The following is a 7,764-nucleotide window of genomic DNA, read 5'->3' on the forward strand; positions in this document are numbered from 1 at the left end:
GGGAGGTTCAGCCTTGCTGCTCTACTCAGGCTTTCAGTGGATTGAATGAGACACAGCTACATTAGGGAGGGCCATCTGCTTTACTTAGTCTATTGACTTCAATGTTAATCTCACTCAAAAAAGTACCCTCACAGAAACACCCAGAGTAATGTTTGACCAAATATCTTGGCACCCTTTGGTCACTCAAGTTGATACATAAAGTTAACCACTACCAGATGTACAGAGAAAATATTAGGAAAGAAAAAATTCACTCAACATTATTAATAAGAGACTTTCATTTGGAATAAGTGGATTTGGGGTTCTAGTGGGGGGTCATTCCTGAGAACAAAGCAGCATGAGCAAAGGCATAAGTAGGGAAAGGACAAGGTATCTGTGGTTCCAACAATGGTCACCTACATGGAGCTCAGCATGGGATGTGGAGGGGGAGTGGCAAAATGCTCCCACCATAGCTCCTCTCCCCTCAACAACCAAGTCCTTCAAATTTCTCTTCTCCTCTCACTTCTTCCTGCTTTTCCAGCTGAAGCCTGACCATGTAAATAATGCTTGATAATATAAGGTGTGGATAACTTATGAAGATTAAAAAAATTAAGCTGATGGACTTGTTTCTAACTTGGTAGGACTTTAGGTCACATGCCAAAGAATTAGAGGGACAATCAAGATGTGGAGTTGCTTCTTCTTGGGGGGCAGAAGGAAATAAGCCTTGCAAGTTAACTGATACAAGGCAGAGTCCCCAGAAACAGCACTGAGTGGGAGAAGATGAGGTTATTCAGACTCTTCAGGAGGGTGAGTACAAGCTGTGCCCTAGGGAGCACCAGAGGTAAAATCTAGGGAATCCAGTCAGTTTTCAAGTCCAAGGGGTCAGTACTGGGGTTGAAATGACAGATAAACTCCAAAAACTCTGAATCTAGGAAGTCACTGAAAGACAGTGCGAAGGGGTGATGTGGGTCAAAGAGCAAGGGAAGGAGTGAAGGGATAGGACCCAAGGTCATTTCCTAAAATATAATTAATTGACTAGGAGTTATTTATATTTGATTTCCTGCACCTGGGTGGTAGGAGAGCATTGTGGTTTAAAAGCTAAAGATTAGGACAGATAGGTATTAGATTTCCAGGTAGCCGTAAAAAAGGATGCTGCCTGGTCTGCCTGCTTCTTCATCAGTCTTGCTCTATTGTCTAAAACCTTCAGTGGTCCTCAGCAAATAGCAGGTTCATCCATGCTCCTCAGCCTGAAATGGAAGATCTTGCACAACATGACCATAACCTTCCAGTGCAGCTTCATTTTTCTCTACTGTCTTAAACATACTCAGCTATGGACATAGCACCGCTCACTGCTTCTTTATCTTTCGCTTTGTTCTCCAGCCCCGAGGCCCTTGATAATATTGCTGTATCACTGATGTCATTTAGCACTGGTGTATTGTATGAAACTGAAAGCTAGTCATCTTCGTCTTAGATAGGGACTTTCTTGGGGTACTTGTCGTTCCAAATGTGTTGATTAAGATACATAGATGGCGAGCAGGAAGAAGCTCTGGTAGTGGTGGTGGCAGGGGCCTGTGTTGGGGGTCAGGTGGAAGGATTGAGCCAAAAAGAGAAAAAAAGAGAGAGAGAACTCAGGAATATGGACAATAGTGTGGTGACTGCGGGGGAAGGGGTTTTGGGGGTGGAAGAGGGCATAAATGGCGATGGGTCAAAAAAATAATACATCAGTTAAGCCAACTGGATTGTAAGGTGGACACAGGAGCATTGCTAAGGACACAATGTGACAGTTTATAAGAGCATCTCTTACAATTTTGTGATAATGTCAGTGTTTCCTTGCCCAACATGGATTAAATATACACTGAACACTCACCAGTCACATAGCCTTCATAATTTTTAAAAAAGAGCTGAAACTGACTCCATAAGTGAATACTTAAATGCAGGGAGAGAAAACAAGAGGAAGGGAATGCAAAAGGGTGAGAAAGAAATTAATAACGGTCAATTGAATGTGCCTGAGTCGACTGAAAAAAAAAGTTCAACTTGTGAGAAAGAGCCTGATTCTGATGGACTCATTTGGTTTCATTTTAATAATAAGCATAAGGACATATGTGGAAGGTTGCAGGGCATTGAAGAGAAAAGTTTCATGTTAGGATGGCCTCATGGGTTATCTGTAACCCAAAGGGTGTAAAATGCTAACCTTTGACACCAGACTTATTCCATCATGGTTCACACAAAGAACCCGTGGTGGCTTAATAGTACTGTACCATGATGAACATCTTGTTTTTCTTCATTTTATTTTTTAATTTTTTTTAAAAAAATGTTTTTATTGGTTTTTTTTTTTTTTTTTTTAGAGAGATAAACATTGATGTGAGAGAGAAACATTGATCAGCTCCCTCAGGGACACACCCTGAATCGGGATGGAAACTGAAACCCGGGCATGTGCCCTGACTGGAATTGAACCAGCCTCCTTTTGGTGCACAGGACAACCCTCAACCAGCTGAACCACACCGGCCAGGGCTGAACATCTTGTTTTTCTAGATGAAATAAATTCCAGAAAGAGTAATAGAGTAATGATATATGCATTATGCCTGAATTTGAAGTAGAATTTTTGAGGAATGATTCACCAAGCCATCTCTAAACTTTGACTTAAGTAACACTCAACTTCTATGTAAGGTAAGAGACAGAGTAAGAGTAGAAATTTTCCAGAGCTGCACGCTCTTCTAAGCATTCTCTAGGTTCTTCCTCTATTTGAAAGTCTCCAATGATAAGAAACTCACCAGATCAAACCACTGCCCTTTTAGTCAGTTCTAATTGTTAGAAAGTTCTTTAATTGAGCATATTTCTGTTTTTCTGTGTTCTTACAATATTTTCTGAAGCCTGCTAGAAAGATCATTATTCCTTTCCTATATGGAAGTCCTCCTGTTATTTAAAACCCACTGTCACATTTACTATCTCTTCTATTTAGACTTAAAATACCCTCTTCACCCCAACTTCCTTCAGTCACAGCTAATATGAGATGGTTGCCAATCTCTTCACTAACTTCACTAACTGGAACCTTCTCCTCTAGATATGCTCCAGTCTATCTTACGTAGTGGTAAACCACAGTAAACACAACAAATCCACATGTGTAATGGCCAGGACGAACACTAGAGTTCCAGCCAAACACCACATAACTGTGTGTAACAGGTTTTCTGATTTAAATCATTTTAGTCTCAGTTTCAACTGAGGTCACGAGACAATAGATTCCACATTCCAAATGAGATGAGAGACCCCAGGTAGGAGATGCAAAAGAGGTGTCTTAGAACCAGTTTTCCAACTCTTAGTGGACCATCCATCTCAGCTCTGCACCCCCACTTCCTCCTCCCTCCCCCATTCCTCCCAAAAAAAGAAAGAAAGAGAAAAAAACAATGTTAACTCCCAAAAAGGAGAAAAATATAAGGAAATATTTTTGGAGAGAGCTCTTGGTATGGATTGCGACCCCCTTTCTTGTCAGCACAGAGGAGGGTAAGAGCTCTAGTACCTCACTTTAAGCCTAGAGAAAGGAGTTTCAGCTCATCTATTCTGCAAGCCTGGTATTTGTTCCCTGGAGAGACATAATGGACCGCTGTCTGTCTCAGGCCAAAAAAGATCGAACGGGCAGAGACTGTGGTAGGTGCATTGCTCTGAGGCCTGCACAATTCCATATAACGGGCTTGGCCTATATACAGGAGTATGGGTGTATGTACCACTGGAATGAGACTTTCTTTGTCCCTTGAAATGACTAGAAGAATTTATATTACCTGTGAATGACAGAAATGTCATGAGACTATTCCTAGGTTTTATCCAAGAGGCAGGGGAAGAATTGGCCCAAACTAAGTGGATTTGAAAAGATCATAAAAGAAAAAACTAAAATTGCTTCATGATTACACCTTTAGTTTTTTTCTGTGTTCAGTTGACTAAGTTGTTTAATATATATCATACACACATATGTATATATACACACATTTATGCAGCCATATATGTCCATATGTATGTATGCATAGGCATACACATGCTTATACATACATATACATATATCTGTATATGTATGGTACATATGTAGAAGAACAAGGTTATAACATGAAAAACATAATAGCTGTAATTTATTGATTGCTTATTATTTTCCAGGCACTGTATTAAGACCTTTACAGATATTATTTATTTTTCATAGCCATCTTAGACAGAATTCATAATTCTCATTTAATTGAACGAACTATTAAGTAGCTTGTCCAAGAGCTCATATATATTAATGTCTTAGCCTGAACTCTGGTCCGCCTGACTCAGAGATCCCAGCTTTTAAGTACTGATTCATTTTGCTATTAGTTAGAGACTGCGTGGCCTTTGACAACAGCGACTGATTGTGTTGCTTAGGCTTTTCCAATGGGCATCGGGAAATTAAAAAGGAGTGAGAAGATTGTTCATAAGATGTGGTATAAATCAGCATACTTCTTCAAAGGGCTCTTGTTATTACAACGAATAGAGAAGGAACAACTTGAGACACTAACAGAAAGGACAGACTTAACACAGAACGACTTGCTATTTTTCACCATTGAAAATGCAGAGTTGCTTCCATCTTCAGGACAAAAGGACAATTGCAGTGTTTCTAGTTATACAATTAACCTCCTTTTGTAGACCAACATCCAGGGTGCCAGGCAGAGGGCATCATTCACCTCATCACCAGGTGGCTCTAAAGTTCCAACCAGAAGTGGTGCAGATACTGGGTGAGTGGGAACACAGTTTATATGAATCCACCAAAATGTCGTAGGGATTGTACACAACACAGAGCTCTGGTGCTGCAAAGTTGATTGAGCCACTTCTGCCAACCTAGTATTTATTCTGGGGGACCCTGCATGGTTCAGAAAGAGCAAGTCCAACACTCTTTCCTCTTCTATAAGATGTGGGGCTGTGAGGACTAAATTAAATTCAACATATATTTGTTGAGACCTACTATGTGCCTGGCAGAATTTTAAGCACTTCAAATGGATTGGTGAAAAAACAAAGCTGCCTGTCTTCGTGGAGCTTAGATGAGATAATATATTTGACACTTTGTAAACACTACTGAGCCATAGGCATAGTGATTGCTGTCCTTTATGTTTATTCTACATTGGGAAACCATGCATATTTCTACCTAATGTATCTGTGTACTATTATTGGGAGTGAAATTCTTAACTTCAGGCTATAATCAGAGTTATCTGAATGGGGTTCTTCACTTCAGACCAGGAGCTTGGTCCTGGTCCCCTTACTGCAGCTTCACAAAGACAGGGCCCAGGGCTTCTACCTTCTATTTCCTATATTTCCCAGGACCTAGTATAGTACTGGAATTGGCGTAGGCTCTGAATGGAATGAATCTAGATGAGTTGATAAAGCTAAATATTGGAAGCTAGAGCATGGGCAGAAGGTGAAAGAGAGTTGTTTGTATAGACTTGTGCATGACTTATTCCGCATCTGCACCCTCCATGCTCACGCTTCCTGCACATTTATCTCCTCTTATAAGTGCCCTCACATCCCATCCGTACAGTCCTTCCTGCTCTGTTAGTCTGCATGGCTCTCCTTCCTTGGATATCCTTTCATAGTATGGCCTCACTCACGGAAATTAACATTAAACATGATTGTCTTATGCTGTTCTCTAAAAGTAGTAAACTTTGCCTCAGAAACAGTTCCATAGTCCCATGTACAGCCGCCCCCTCCCACAACTTCAACTACATACAATGGCCAGTACAATGTTGGAAATGAAATGAATCAGTTGCAGCCTATATCTTTCTTGGGAAAGAATCCCTGACTTTCAGTGATCAATGCGTACGTGTGTATGCAGAATGCATGCATGTGCCCAAGATCTTCTCCTTTCTTTAATCCTCTCCATTAAGTTCTGATATTTGGATTTGGGACATGCTTTTAGTACTAGATAAAGGAGAGTTTTTCATCTTGTTGTTTTACCAAAGATGTAATTCTGATACCCCCTTCACACAGTTTTGTCTGTGATTTGTAGTATATGATTCTGAAAATTAGTATGTCTGTTTTAATGTGTGTTTTTCTTTTCTTCTCCTTAGTTTCAGAATCAGAATTTTATACATGACATTTATAAATGTGAATTCCTGGCCTCCACTCCCAATTTCCTGAGTCCAGATCTCAGAGGGGTGAGCTCCCAGGCACTTTTATAGAAAATGGGTTGGGAGATTCCAGTGTGCACTCAAGTTTAAGGTCCATTGCCCTGGGGTGCGTTGTTAGCAGGAAAAGTACATTGTGAAAGGTCCCTGGGTGGAAAGCTAGCAGCTAAGTCCAGGACTTTTCCTGTAATGGGCATGTGCTTTTGGAATGAGTTTCCTCTCCCAGATCAATAGAGCATGAGTGTTTTAGATTTCAGGGCACAGGGAAAGATTCACTTGTGAGTCACCAAAGCAGTGTGTGTGCATTGCAGCTCACTTACATGGTGGGTAATTGCATTATTTGAATGAGCATTTTTAAAAATAAGTATTATTTTCTCCAATTGTTAAATAAAATAAATAGAATTAAAGAAAAATTAAAAGCATCTGTAATGTGTCTCACAAACTAATAATGATAACTACCTTTAACATGTACATCCCGATTTATGGCAATAATTGGGTTTATATTGCAAATACAGTTTTACATCCAGCTTTTAGATTTAATTTTACATTTAAATTTAACTTTTATATATTTTAATACAAATGAATTAAAATGAGAAAATCATAAGTTTTAGTCACAAAATTTACTATTTAAAATATTCTTGAAGGATGTTGTATCAATACTGGTTTTAGCCTTTTACCCTAAATACTATGAGCAAGTCATTATTAAATAGAAAAAAAGCAATTTCTTCATGTAGTGGCACTAAAATAACTTAGTGGCTGATTCTTTTCAGAGTAATGACCCATTTCTAATCTTTATTCCTGTTTCTCTTTCTCAATTTCTCTCTCTTCCCCTTTTCTCATTCCTTCTTGCAGTAAGAGCCAGGTCAAATATTTTTTATTATTATCACTGAAATTTGTATTTGACTCGAGAGAAGTCTACCTGATGATGATAAAATAGGGTATATAAAGCTCTTTTAAGACTACAGGTTATGGAGTATTTATACCCAAGAAGGCTACCCATTTGACTCTAAGTAAAACTACAGTTGCCCCTGCTATATTAAAAAACAACTTTAATATATATGTAATTTCCTAACATAAACAGATGTTGTTTTTTTCCAGACATATTTTTAAACACCGAAAGAAAAGTAATCATATAGGGGAATTCTTGGTCATATTAATCTTTATCATATGCTAGTTTTGTGAGGCACTATTCTAAATGATTTAGAGTCACAATGTCATTTCATTTTCACAAACATGAAGAAAGTAGTAACACTCCCATTTTAGGGAAGCTGCAGCCCAAGTGCCCTCAACCCAGGAGGCTGAGAGCCAGGCTTCCCGCCGGGAGCTGCCTGGGTGGGAAAGCACCTCTCTCCCATCCTGCGGTGCTGGAGGTTAGGGGCCTGGCTCTGCCTGGGGCCCAGGTGCTGGAAGCCCTTCACCGCGCTGTTCTGCCCAACACTTTGGAATGCAAACTCCCTTGAGCGAGCACTTGTTTGGCATAGTTTCACCGGCGGCCTGTCCGTCTAAGGTAGTCGGCGAATATTAAAATAGTCCTAATCATAAAATAGCACTCAGTCAACCGTGCAGCCTCCTTAGGGAGGGGGGGAGAATAGCTCACTTTCCCTCGAGGGCCTGAGAAAGAACAGTTGCAGGCGTCAGCATGGGGCATGACCCTTCTTCCTTCGGTCCGTCT

The sequence above is a fragment of the Miniopterus schreibersii genome, assembly GCF_964146895.1.
Source record: "Miniopterus schreibersii genome assembly, chromosome: 5".
NCBI lineage: Eukaryota > Metazoa > Chordata > Mammalia > Chiroptera > Miniopteridae > Miniopterus > Miniopterus schreibersii.